Below are 13,732 nucleotides of genomic sequence, written 5' to 3'. Positions count from 1 at the left end.
CAAGACACATCATAATTAAAATGCCAAGGGCAAGAGACAAAGAGAGAATCTTAAAAGCAGCAAGAGAAAAACAGTTAGTTACCTACAAGGAAACACCCATATGACTGTCAGTTGATATCTCAACAGAAACTTTGCAGGACAGTAGGGAGTGGCAAGAAATATTCAAAGTGATGAGTAGCAAGGACCTACAACCAAGATTACTCTACCCAGCAAAGCTATCATTTAGAATTGAAGGTCAGATATAGAGCTTCACAGATAAGAAAAAGCTAAAGGAGCTAATCACCACCAAACCCGTATTATATGAAATGCTGAAGGGTATTCTTTAAGAAGAGAGAAGAGAGAAGAAGGACATTGAAAAAATGGCAGCAGAGTAGGAGGATGCTGCACGGACATGCTCCCAGGAACAAGCTGGAATTACAACTGAAATATGGAAAGGCTTCCTAAATAATCAATGGAAAACTCACAGGAGAGAATCCTGATACCTGAGGACCGAAGGTGGAGACCACATAGAGACTGGTAGGAGGGGCGGAGGAGCAAAAGGGCTGGCCAGGCACCCACAGACGGCAACTGAAGTCCCGGAGAGATTTCTTAGCTGTTCGGGGGGTGCCACTAAGAACTCTGGGATCTAATCCTGAAGTTGGGCTCCCCAGCAGAGAGCACCAAACTGAGAAAAGTACCCACATAACATCTAGCTGTGAAAAGCAGTGGGGTGCTGTCTGCCAGGGAGTGGCAGCTGAAAGTTTGGGCACCCTTTTAAAGGGCCAACACACAAAAATGCCCTTGTGCTCTGGCAGAGGGAGGGTGAAGTGGACTGGAGCTGTGAGAGCAGAACCCAGGACTGGGGACTTGGGGGCTAAAACTCAGAAGGCAGACACCCCAAGTTTCCTGGGCTGAGTTATTCCCTCACACAGCAGAGGACATCTTTCCCACACAGACATCTGCCTTGCCTGGAGGGAAGACAGTCGACACACCCTATTGGAAAACACCTTGCCCTGAGGCCAATTAAGAGATTAAAAGTAATAATTAGCCTCCAGGCAGAAGCAACCACCCCACCCTGTTGAAAAAACTCTCGCCACACATGAGGAGGATTGCCTAGTGGCAATTCAAGTCAGAATTCTATTGGTCTGTAGACAGAGGCAGTCTCTGGAGGCTTTGAGTCTTTGCCTGATCCAATTTGTCAGAAACAGCCTTTAACACTGTTCTGCACTAGAGATTGAGAGGTGTAGAGCAGGCGTCCTCAAACTACGGCCCGCGGGCCACATGCGGGTGTTTTTGCTGTTTTTTTACTTCAAAATAAGATATGTGCAGTGTGCATAGGAATTTGTTCATAGTTTTTTTTTAAACTATAGTCTGGCCCTCCAACGGTCTGAGGTACAGTGAACTGGCCCCCTGTTTAAAAAGTTTGAGGACCCCTGGTGTAGAGGACCTACCTAATACATAGTCACAAACCCAAAATAAGGAAACAAAGAAACAACCCCCAAATGAAAGAACTAGCGAATTCTCCAGAAGAAGCAAAGGTAAGAAATTTATCCGAAACAGAGTTCAGAGTAATGATGTTAAAAATGCTCAACAGCATAAAAAAAGATATAGTAACTATGAAAAAAGAACAGTGAGATAAAGAATGACATAACACAAATAAAGAACACATTGGAAGGAATACACAGCAGATTAGGGGAAGCTGAGGATCAAATCAGTGAATATGAAGACAGAGTTGAAAATATCACTCAATTAGAGAACCAAAAAGAAAAAAAAAAACAATTAAAAATCAGAAGGACAGCTTAAGGGAGTTGTGGAACAATGTGAAACGTAACAATATTAGAATAGCAGGTGTGCCAGAAGAGGCAGAAAGGGAGAAAGGAATAGAGAAGGTGTTTGAAGAAATAATGGTAGAAAACTTCCCTAACTTGGTAAAGGAAAAAGTCACACAAGTTCAGGAGGCACACAACCCCAAACAAGAAGAACCCAAACAGACCCACGCCAAGACACATCATAATTAAAATGCCAAAAATTAAAGACAAAGAGAGAATTTTAAAGGCAGCAAGAGAAAAGAAAACTGTTACCATAAGGCTGACACCTGATTTCTCATCAGAAACTCTACAGGCCAGAAGGGAATGGCATGAAGTACTCATGGTAATGGAAAGGAAGGATCTGAGACCAAGATTACTATATCCACCAAGGCTATCATTCAAAATAGACAGTCAAATAAAGAGCTTCCCAGACAAAAAAAAAAAAAAGGCCAAAGGAGTTCTTTACCACCAAGCCAGCATTACAAGAAATACTAAAGGGGCTGCTAAGGGATTGCTGAAAAGAAGAAACAGAGAGAGAAACCTAGCCATACAGAATTTAAATGGCTATAAATAAGTACCTCTCAATAATAACCCTAAATGTAAATGGATTAAATGTGCAGCATAGCTGAATGGATACAAAAACATGACCCAACTATATGCTGTCTACAAGAGACCCACCTCAAAACAAAAGACACACACAGGATGAAAGTGAAGGGATAGAAAAAAATTTTCCATGCAAATAGAAAAGAAAAAAAAGCTGGAGTAGCAATACTCACATACGACAAATCAGACTTTAAAAGCATCATGCTAAGCAAACTAAGCCAGTTGGAGAAAGATAACTTTCAATGATCTCACTCATTTGTGGAATATAATGAACAACATAAACTGATGAACAAAAATAGAGCCAGAGGGATAAAAATATTCTAGAATATAGAAGTAATCCTGTTCTTTGCAGATTTTTAATATTTCCTACAACTTTTGTGATATCATACAATGTTAGTACAGTTTTGGTAATATATTTATACTTAAAAATCCTTTTTTTCTGAAATAGTAATGTTTATTGCATGTAATATTATTATATGTAAGATCATTTTTCTTGAATAATTGGTGTTTATTGTATGTAACATATTTAAAATCATTTTTCTTGAGCTATTAATGTTTACTGCATGTAACATTATTATATTTAAGATCATTTTTCTTGAAATATTAAGATTTATTGCATGTAACATTATTATATTTAAAATAGTTTTTCTTGAAATAAAAAAAACTGAAAAAAGAAGAAAAATATGAACAATAAAATGGCAATAAATACATATCTATCAACAATTGATTCTAAAAATCAAAATAAACGAACAAGGTATCCAATGAACAAAATAAACTGATGAATAAAATAGAATCAGAGGCAGAAACATGGAACAGACTGACAAATCTCAGAGGAAAGGGGTGAGAGGGTGCGGGAAAAAATTAACCAAAGATCTTATATGCATACTAGAGGCCTGATGCACGAAATTCGTGCAAGAGTAGGCCTTCCATCCCCCAGCTGCTGGCACCGGCTTCCCTCTGGCAACCAGGACCCAGGCTTCCCTCGCAGCCCCGACTTCATCCAGAAGGACGTCCAGAAGGACATCTGGTCTAATTACCATATTACACTTGTATTATTATAGATATGCATTACCTGTGGACACAGACAATAGGTTGGTGAAGGCTAGGGATAGGGCAGGAACCGGGTGGAGGGGGGCAATAAGGGAAAAAGGGGCAACATCTGTAATACTCTCAACAATAAAGATTTTTAAAAATACATAAATAGAACCAGAGAGCTCAATGTCTATGAAAATGAGATTAATGAATCACAATAAAGAGATTTTAAAAGAAAGTACCAAAGGCCATTAAGCTTTGACATGTGATTACTGTTTCTTAGGAAGAACTTTTTAGCACAGAAAAGAGGGGATGTGTTTGACTATTCTCAAGTTCAAAGGAGAATAAGAAATACCTGACTTAAAGTGACATGAAATAATTCAGTCTCACATTAAGTGCCAAAGAAATAGAATTTCTTGAACTCTACCTCACACACAAAGATAGCTTTCCTTTTTTTTTCTTTTCTTTTTCTTTCTTTTTTTTTATGTTGTGATATAATCCAGTTGGACCTTCAAAGAAATCCTAATACCAAAATGCTATATCAAAGAAGCTGCTACATTTCATTTTATAAACTTTTAAAAAGTAGGGCTTCACTTTGCTAAATGCATGAAAATAAAACATATGACCATCACTTTCATGCATAGTAATTTTTATTTTAATTCTGACATTAATAATTACAGATACTAATGTCCTTTTTTATTTTTCTTCAAGAAAATAAAAAGATCCTGTTTTATTTCTTTAAAAAAGAGGAAAATCACTACTTCTGTTTATTATTGGTAATTTATTATTGACTAGAGGCCCAGTGCACGAAATTCATGCACTGGTAGGGTCTCTAGAGGCCGCTGGCCACCTGCTGCCTCCGCCAGCTGGGACCTCCCTCCCTTTCCCTGGCCAGCCTCGCCCCCTGGTCAAACTCCAGTCGAACTCCCCATGGAGGGGACGATTTGCATACTACTCTTTTATTATATAGGATTCTCTCATTCTGATACATTTGTAACACAGATTCTCTTCTACATTCTGAATTCTATCCTGGAACAATGACTTTAAATTTGCATACATTTAGAGTCACTCTGTTGTTAAGTTCTATAGGTTTTGACAAATGCATAGTGTTATGTATCCAACTTTTTATAGCATCATTCAGAATAATTTCACTACTCTAAAAAAATACCCTGTGTTTCACCTATTTAGCCCACCACCACACCCAACCCTGGAAACCACTGATTTGTTTACTGTCTCAATGGTTTTGCCTTTTCCAAAATGTTACATAATTAGAAACATACAGTAGGTAGCCAGGCTAGTTTCACTAAGCAATATGTATTTAAGATTCATCCATGTCTTGCATGGTTTGGTAGCTAATTCCCTTTTATTGCTGAATAGTATTCTATTGCATGAATGTACCACAGTTTGTTTATTCATCTACTGAAGAATATCTTGGCTACTTCCAATTTTGAGTAATTATGAATAAAGCTTCTATAATCATTCATGTGTAGATTTTTTTACAGACATAAATTTTTACATTAGTTGGGAGCATACCTAGGAGCATAATGGCTGAATCATATCATAAAACTAAGTTTAGCCTTGTAGGAAAATGTCAAATCCTAAACCAAAAAATTTCAAGAGAAAGAACTTTTTGTACTTTTAACTGGCAACACATGGGGGAAAACCTGAGTTAATGTCAGATTGATATCCCTTTCACTGGATCTTTTTAAATTAACAGTTAATAGGTATTGAAAGTATATAAACACTTATCTTCACAGAGTGGCTATGAATGAAAGAGTAGACATACAGGGTGGGGCAAAAGTAGGTTTACAGTTGTTCATATGAAAAATAATACAATAATTAATAAATAACAAAACAAGAATAAACTGAAATGACATATAAGGAAACCAATTTTTACCATAGGCCAATCGATATAAACAGGTGTTAAGGTCCTATAGAATCTCATCAATGTTATAATGAAATGACACTGAACAAAATGAGTTATTTGAGGACCTGCTGTATAATAATCCCTTTTAACTGTGTGAAAATCAATGTAGAAAGAGGTTAATTAAATTACTCCAGGCAACTGAGGAGCTGAAATATGAACCTAGGCAACAAGTTCCAGAGTCCATACTCATAACCACTGCACTATGCTACCTCTCCAATGAAGTACAGCCTTTAAAAATTATAGTTGCTAAGAGTTTTAAAAATAATATAGATATTTTTACACTAAAATGTTGAGTAAAAAGGCATGATACAAAATTGTTACTATACAGTATCACCAGTAATATACGTTTTTTAGATGGTAGGATTAAGGATAATGTTTGTCCTTTCTTTATGCTTAAAATGAATTATGTCTAGGGTCAGAAAATAATTTTCAAAATAAATTCTTTATATTTGGAACTCAATTCAGTTGCATTTCAATCATCTCTATCTGATAAAACTTTAATGGATCAAGGTTATAATTTAATATCTTGTATCTTAATAATTTTACACCTTGATAGCTAGTCAAAATAAATAAGGAGGGGTCCTAGCCATTTTTTCTCAATGGTTAGAGTGTCAGCCCACAGACTGAAGGCTCTCAGGTTCGATTTTGGTCAAGGGCACGTACTTTGGTTACAAGCTTCATCCCCCGCCCAGTAAGAGCACGTGTGGGAGGCAACCAATCAATTTGTCTCTCTCACATCTATGTTCTCTCTCTCTATGTCTGGGTCTCTCCCCCTCCCTTCCACTCTCTCTAAAAATCAATGGAAAAAAATATCCTGGGATGAGGATTAACAAAAAACAAACAAACAAACAAATAAGGGGCGTTAGTGAGCAGGAGAAAAAAGTGGAAGGAAATGCAGAGGTGAGTCTCTTCATACAGGAAACTTGATAACTACAGAAAGGCATTAAACATCAAACTAGTTAAGAGTAGTAATCACAGAGCAGAAATCTGTTGCATTCAGAGAGAAAAGCTTTTGTCCTTAACTTTTTATCAAATAAAATTACTTGATTAGAGGATTTGAAAAGTACTGTGTTTTATAAATTTGAAATATTCTGTATGCTGTGTTAGTAGACCAAAAATCTTAGGAAAACATTCCTCATACACAAAGATAAAGGCAAAATAAGAAAGAAGCAACCACAGAATGTTTAAATTCCTGCAACATGGATAGGAAATAAGGCAAGAAGACGAAAGGAATTCTGACAAATGAAGCAGAGGACTGGACTAAGACTAAACTGTATCTGTACTACTGCCAGGTAGTAATTCAGGTGGAGAAATGCAACTTGGCAATTTTTATCTTGGGCAATGGATGAAAACAGAGTCTCAAATGGGTTTTCGGGGTCAAAGAGATCTCTATGGGAAGGAACTGAATTCTAAATCAAAGGAATATACAAATCTGAATGGTCCAGGATCCCACTGGCATGGCATTGAACAACATAAATAAACCAAGTGCTCAGGAATCTTTATTACCTCACCTGTCGCCACTGCAGCATGCAAGAACCGGGACTGGGATCATTATCCTGATGACTTCTGTGAATTGCCTTTGTTTGCTAGCAATCATGTCTGCCTGATCCCTCAATTGTTCTTCCTGTGCCCTGGCTACTGCCAAAAAAGGTCATACCTTCCAAAAAGTAGTAAGATTTAGGAGAGCGAGTCAATAATTTGCAGACTAACAACAAGTCAAAGTTATGATCCTGATTATAACTGGTCCCTAAGCATTGTTTATCAATCTTTATACTGAGCCTTGGTGAGCCACATCTTCCACTCTCCTCCAACTATTCCAAACTTCTGGTGGCATTCTTTCTACTCAGCAGATCTCACATTTTATTTAACCCTGAAAACTAAAGCAACCAAGTGATCACCTAAACTTCCCATTTCCTTTACCCCAATGAAACTTACCTCTATCTCCATCCAACCTTTCCTCCTTTCCTCCAGTCTCCTCAGAAAATGAGGTGGCCATTCTCCTATTCAACACTACCTAACTGCCTCTGGGTGCTTTGCTTAATCAATTCCTCAGAAAACTGTTTTCGCTTTATCTCACTTGAGACTGGGAAGCAATAGGTAAAAATAATTTCTAAAAATATTATTAACATTCCTTAGTTCTTAAACTTGCAGACAAATAAACCAAACCGCACATCAAACTGGTTATAGGACTGCTCTCAAGTGACTTCAGAACACAGAACTTTGACTCTACAACCTTAGAGGAATATATTGAAAGACAAAATGAGCCTGGCCAGCATGGCTCAGTGGTTGAGCGTCAACCTATGAACCAAGAGGTCACAGTTCAATTCCTGGTCAGGGCACATGCCCAGGTTGCGGGCTCAATTTCCAGTGTGGGGCATGCAGGAGGCAGCCAGTCAATGATTCTCTCTCATCATTGATGTTTCTATCTCTCTCTCCCTCTCCTTCCTCTCTGAAATCAATAAAAATATGTTTTAAAAAATGATATGTAAATAAATTTTTAAGCTTTATTCAAATAATTTCATTATTTAACATAATATCGAGGTTTGTATTTTGAAGTCATTGTCTTTGTAGGAAAAAGTAATTTTCTTATATATAATATGTTGTGGTTGAGTAGGAGAATATGCTTAATCCTAGGGCATGCATGCTGTAATATTTAGGAGTAAAGTGATATGATATCTAGAATTTACTTCATTAATAGAGAGACAGAAAACAAGGAGGTGCAAGAAGAAAGAAAAATGTTAACTAAATGAAGGTTACATTGGAATTTATAATACTATTTCTGTATGTTGAAATTTATCTTAGGAAAAAACTGCAAATGCAAATTATCTCATTTTGGTTTAAAAACAAAAAAAAACAAAACCTGTACTAGTAAGGATACAGCTAAGTTAGGAAATCTGGTAGCAAAAAAATGTATTATTTTCTTAATTTTAATTATATGTGTTTTCTAAGATTCTATAACAATTCAATGCTTTTATATCAGAAATTTTAACTTCATACTAATTACAATAATTAGTAAGTATCTAATTCAAGATTGCAAACTAAACATAGTCTTTTGTTGTTCATTCCTTCTAAAAGAACACTGAAATAAAAGTAAAGAAGAAATATTCCTACAAGAATATAGAAAAAGGATAGAGTTGTGAAAGAGAATTAAACCAACCAACAAATAAGAGATGTCAATAAAATTTCTGAACAATTGGAGGAGATGGAGAACTGCTGACAGGTGAAAGAAAGCTATAAAAGCTGCAACCACTTGTGCATTATGAGAAAGTTACAGAAATGATCTATCCCTTAAAAAGTCCATCTAGGCTTAGAATCAGCCGGTGATCTGACAATAAGGATCGTAAGTATGAAGTGATTATGAAAATATTATAATTAATTGAAAGACTATATACAGAACTCACTACTCAGCACTCAAATCCCTCCTCAACCTTGACTGAACAGAGCATTCAGGTGTCTTGGCATTTATCTCAGAAGAAAAAAAAGGGAAGGAGGGAAGGAGGGAGAGACTATCTTTCTCTAAAGAAACTGAACAAGTTGCTTGGAGAACAATGGAGTTTCTAGTGAGTGGCCAGATTATTATGATCTCTGAACACATAATAATCGGGCCACTCAGTGTGTGTGTGTGTGTGTGTGTGTGTGTGTGTGTGTGTGTGTATTAGAGGCCCGGTGCATAAATTCGTGCATGGGTGGGGTCCGGCCAGCCTGGCCAGGGGGAGGGCACATGGGCAGTTGGCCGGCCTGCCTGCTGGTCAAATTCCTGGTTGAGGGGACAATTTGCATATTAGCCTTTTATTATATAGGATATACACTGAGGGGCCAGATTATTATGTATTCAGAGATCATAATAATCTGGCCACTCAGTGTATGTGGGCCCAAACCAACCAGTGTGCCATCCTCCCACTCAAATCTAAGTCTGACAGTCAACACATCTCACCCACATACACAGACTAGACAGAATAATAAGGATCAGCCCTAGCCAGTTTGGCTCAGTGAATAGAGCGTCAGCCTGTGGACTGAAGGGTCCTAGGTTCAATTCCAATCAAGAGCACGTACTTTGGTTGCAGGCTCAATCCCTGGCCCTGGTCAGGAAGCGCATACTGAGGCAACCAATCAATGTGTCTTTCTCACATTGATGTTTCTCTCTCTGTGTCTCTCCCTCTCCTTTCCACTCTCTAAAAATCAATGGAAAAATATCCTAGGGTGAGGATTAATAAAAAAAACAACAACAAAGCAAACAAACAAACAAAAAAAACAAATTAGCTACCTAGACCATCTTTCCAGGACAAGCAAGTAATATCAGGCAAGTGAGGAAAACTAGCAACATGAAAGACTAACAAATATTTTAAGTAATTCAGAGAGAAGAGAGACATCTAACACATTTAGAAAAATATGAGAAAAAATATCTATAGACAAAATAAGAACAAGATGCTAGAAAGAAGAAATCTCTAAGCATGTAAAGCAAAAGAACGCATGAGATAAAAGATAAAATATTAAAAGATCCAATATCCAACTAGTAGGACTCCCACAAAAAGAGAAGAAAGAAAATATGAGGAAAAAAATATTGTAATAGTTCCCTATTGCTGTTTAACAAATTACCCCAATATCCAGTGGCTTACACCAATATTTATTATCTCACACAGTTTCTGAGGATCAGGAATCTAGGAGCAGCTTAGCAAGATGGTTCTGCCTTGAGTTCTGTCATAAGAATGTTATCCAAAAAAAAAACAGCTAGGCTGTACCCATCTCAAGGCATAACTGGGGCTGGAAGTTCCACATCTAAGCTCACTCACATGACTATTGGCCAGAGGCCTCAGTCACTCACCACACAGTCCTCTCCATAGAGTTGTTCACAATATGGCAGCTGGCTTTCCCCAGAATGAGTAATCCAAAAGAGAGAGAAAGCGATCAAGACAGAAGCCACAGTGTCTTTTAAAACCTAACCTCAGAAATGACATATCATCACTTCTAGCATAGTCCAATGGTCAAGTATACCAATTCTGGTGCAATTTGGGAGAAGAGTGCACAGGGCATAAATATCAGGAGGCATGGATCATTGAGGGTCACTTTGGAGGATGACTGTTAAACTACTTATCAAGAAAATAATAGGAAAAATTTTTCTCAGGGCTTCAGAGATATAAATCTTCAGATTAAAAGGCCATTAAGTACTAAAGAGAATAAAAAAAGATCTACCTAGATACAAATCATAAAATCTCATATCTCTAAGAATCAGACAATTGTAAAAGTGTCACAAAAAAAGGGGGGGGGGGCGGAATGTTCAACTACAAAAAAATAAAAACAAAACTACCACCAGACTTCTCATCAAATACTATCTAGTAAAGAGGAAATATGCAAATTGACTGTCATACCATAACAAGATGGCTGCGCCCACAGTGGAGGCCGAGTTCCCGTAACGAGCCTTAATGAGAAATCAGCAGGGACCTGAGACTACGTGGCGCTGGGCTGGGGCAGAGGACCTGAGGCTGTGCCCCCTGCCTGATGCCAGGCCGGGGAACCTCAGGCCATGCCCCCCGCCCCGGTGCCAGGCTGGGGGACCTCAGGCTGCACCCACCACCTGGCAGGGCTTGACAGGGGACCTCAGGCCGTGCCCCCCACCCAGCAGGGTTTGACGGGGGACCTCAGGCTCCGTTTCCTGCCCAGCGGAGCTTGACGGGGGACCTCAGGCCATGCCCCCTGCCCCGGCTCCAGGCTGGGGGACCTCAGGCCGCAACCCCCACCTGGCAGGGCTTGACAGGGGACCTCAGGCCGCATCCCCCACCTGGCGGAGCTTGACGGGGGACCTCAAGGCGCACCCCCCACCCCCCACCCCGGCCCGGGCCGGGGGACCTCAGGCCATGCTCCCCCCTGGTGGGACTTGACGGGGGACTTCAAGGCACCCCCCCTACCAGGGCCGGGAGACCTCAGGCCACACACCCCACCTGGCAGGGCTTGATGGGGGTGTGGCCGGCTGGGTCTGGATCTAGCCCAATGGGGGTGGGGCCAGCCAAGTCTGGGTCTCATCGGATTTCGAGGTGCACATGGGTGGGCAGGGACTTGACTCTGGGTCCTGCGGCACACCCCAGACTCTGACAGGAGGAAGACTTACATATACATTTTACTAATTTTCTTTCATCTCTTGACACTTCTATTATAGAGAAAGGGCAAATAGCAATATTAAAATATTTCCTCTAATTAATTCCCTTTTAACGTGCATGAATTTCATGCACTGGGTCACTGGTTAATAATAAAAAGACAAGGGAGTATTGCCTTAACAGTTGTGACAGAAAATGTGTATCAACCTAGAACTCTACATTCATCTAAATGAATAATCAAGCATGAGAGCAAATTCAGGTCCCATCCAGAAATATAAAGAATTAGAAAGAATAGTCTCCACACAAGCATTATTAGGAATATACTTGAGGCTACACTCCAATAAAACAAGACCAAAATAAGAGATAAGTAATGTAAGATGCAGGAAACTCTAGATCAACCCTACAAGAGGAAAATTCCAAGGCAATGGCTATACAGCATGCCTACAAAGCAAATGGACCAGACTGAAACAGAATAACAGAAAAAGGACAATATCACTGAGTAGTAGAATAATATAGATGTCATAAAGATACATTAATTAAGAAAAAAGCGTAGTTCAAAACCTCAGGAAAAACAAAAAACAATGTAACAAAGTAATAGCCCAAATAGAAATGAGTAAAGGGTGGTATGGCTTTAGCCAGGGGTCCTCAAACTTTTTAAACAGGGGGCCAGTTCACTGTCCCTCAGGCCGTTGGAGGGCCGGACTATAGTTAAAAAAAAAAAACTATGAACAAATTCCTATGCACACTGCACATATCTTATTTTGAAGTAAAAAAACAAAACAACAAAAACACCCACATGTGGCCCGCGGGCCATAGTTTGAGGACGCCTGGTTTTAGCAGTTGAGAGAGCTATAAGAAAAGAGGCTATATACTAAACACAGTTTCCTTAAAGTGGTCCAGGTGTCAGACCACTGGACTCAAAAAAAGTAAATGTATCCTAGCACACTACTTACTTAGCCCTGTACTCAACAACATTCAAAAAGCCATATTAATTGATTTTAGCTTTTAGAGTCAAGCTTTAGATGAAAGACTTGATTGCAAATGTAAAACAAAATTTTAGCAACCTTGACAATTTAAAGGTAAACAAGTAACTACCCTGGCCGGTGTGGTTCAGTTGGCTGGGCATCATCCCATGCACCAGAAGGTCGCAGGTTCAATTTCCAGTAAGGGCACATGCCAGGGTTGCAGACTAGATCCCCAGTAGGGGGCATGCAGGAGGCAGCCGATCCATGTTTCTCTCACATGGATGTTTATCTTTCTCCCTCTCCCTTCCTCTCTCTCTAATAATCAATTTTTTAAAATATTTTTTTAAAAAAGTAAACAAGTAACTGTTAAAAGGTGGAAGACAGAGATGAGAAAAATAAAGATAGGGGTGCTTATTAGTTCATTTTATATAAAGGAGTATGAAGAAACTGGTTATAGATACAATAATTAATAGGTATTATAATTATATTTAATATGTAAAAAACATAAAATATAATTATCAATATTTGGAAAGAAATAAAAGAAGAGCTGGAGAAAGGGAATGTAGTGTCAATAAACTAAATTCTTATCTATCATGTAAGGAAGCCAACAAATATTAAGTTAATCCAAAATACAGAATTTAAATATTCTTTACATCAAAGTTATATCCTGAACATAAACTCCACTACATCTGGACTGACCCCCTCTCCACACCTTTTCATGACTATGTATACTTTTGTGCACAAAAGTGCATGAGAATGTATATGCATATGTGACTGCACATATGTATATGCATTTCAACTAAATGCCTGACCTATTTTCTTTCAGCATTTTTGTCTAAAAACATCACTGGAATGCAAGAAGTAGTCAGGGAAGGAAATATCCAGGTTAATGAAAGACTGAGATTAATTGAGATATAATATATTTCTCCAATGTTTGTAAAAGATTACTCCAACCAACCTATCATCATACAGGAAAATGGCATTGACTCTCATTGTACAAATGCAAATGAAGTGAGAAGTGTACCTAATTTCAAGTAATGCTGAAGGGTGGCAGAAGGAGGAAGCACTACATGTATCTAAAACTGTTTTAAGGATCTTGGGATAATTTCACTCACACACACACAAAAAAAAATCAGAATAAGTAAATGCATTATGGTGAACCTCACAAATCTAAAAGAAAATTTAACAGAAGAGAACAGTGGGAAGAAACTACTGCTACCATCAGGAAGAACTTTCTAATTGCAGCTATTCAACAACAGAATGTACTTCCTATAATAAAAGTCTGATCTTCCATCACTCCATTTTTAAGTAAAGAAAAGAAATAATCTC

General features: G+C 38.4%; 1 protein-coding gene across 4 annotated transcripts in view; it reads right to left on the bottom strand.

Annotated features, from left to right (window-relative positions):
* Nucleotides 1-13,732, bottom strand: part of UBR3 (ubiquitin protein ligase E3 component n-recognin 3) — a 186,382-nt gene that overhangs the window by 59,905 nt on the left and 112,745 nt on the right. The gene's annotated exons all lie outside the window — the stretch shown is intronic.

Source organism: Eptesicus fuscus, chromosome 11 (assembly GCF_027574615.1).
Source record: "Eptesicus fuscus isolate TK198812 chromosome 11, DD_ASM_mEF_20220401, whole genome shotgun sequence".
NCBI classification, from domain to species: domain Eukaryota; kingdom Metazoa; phylum Chordata; class Mammalia; order Chiroptera; family Vespertilionidae; genus Eptesicus; species Eptesicus fuscus.
This window is presented reverse-complemented; position numbering and strand designations above follow the sequence as displayed.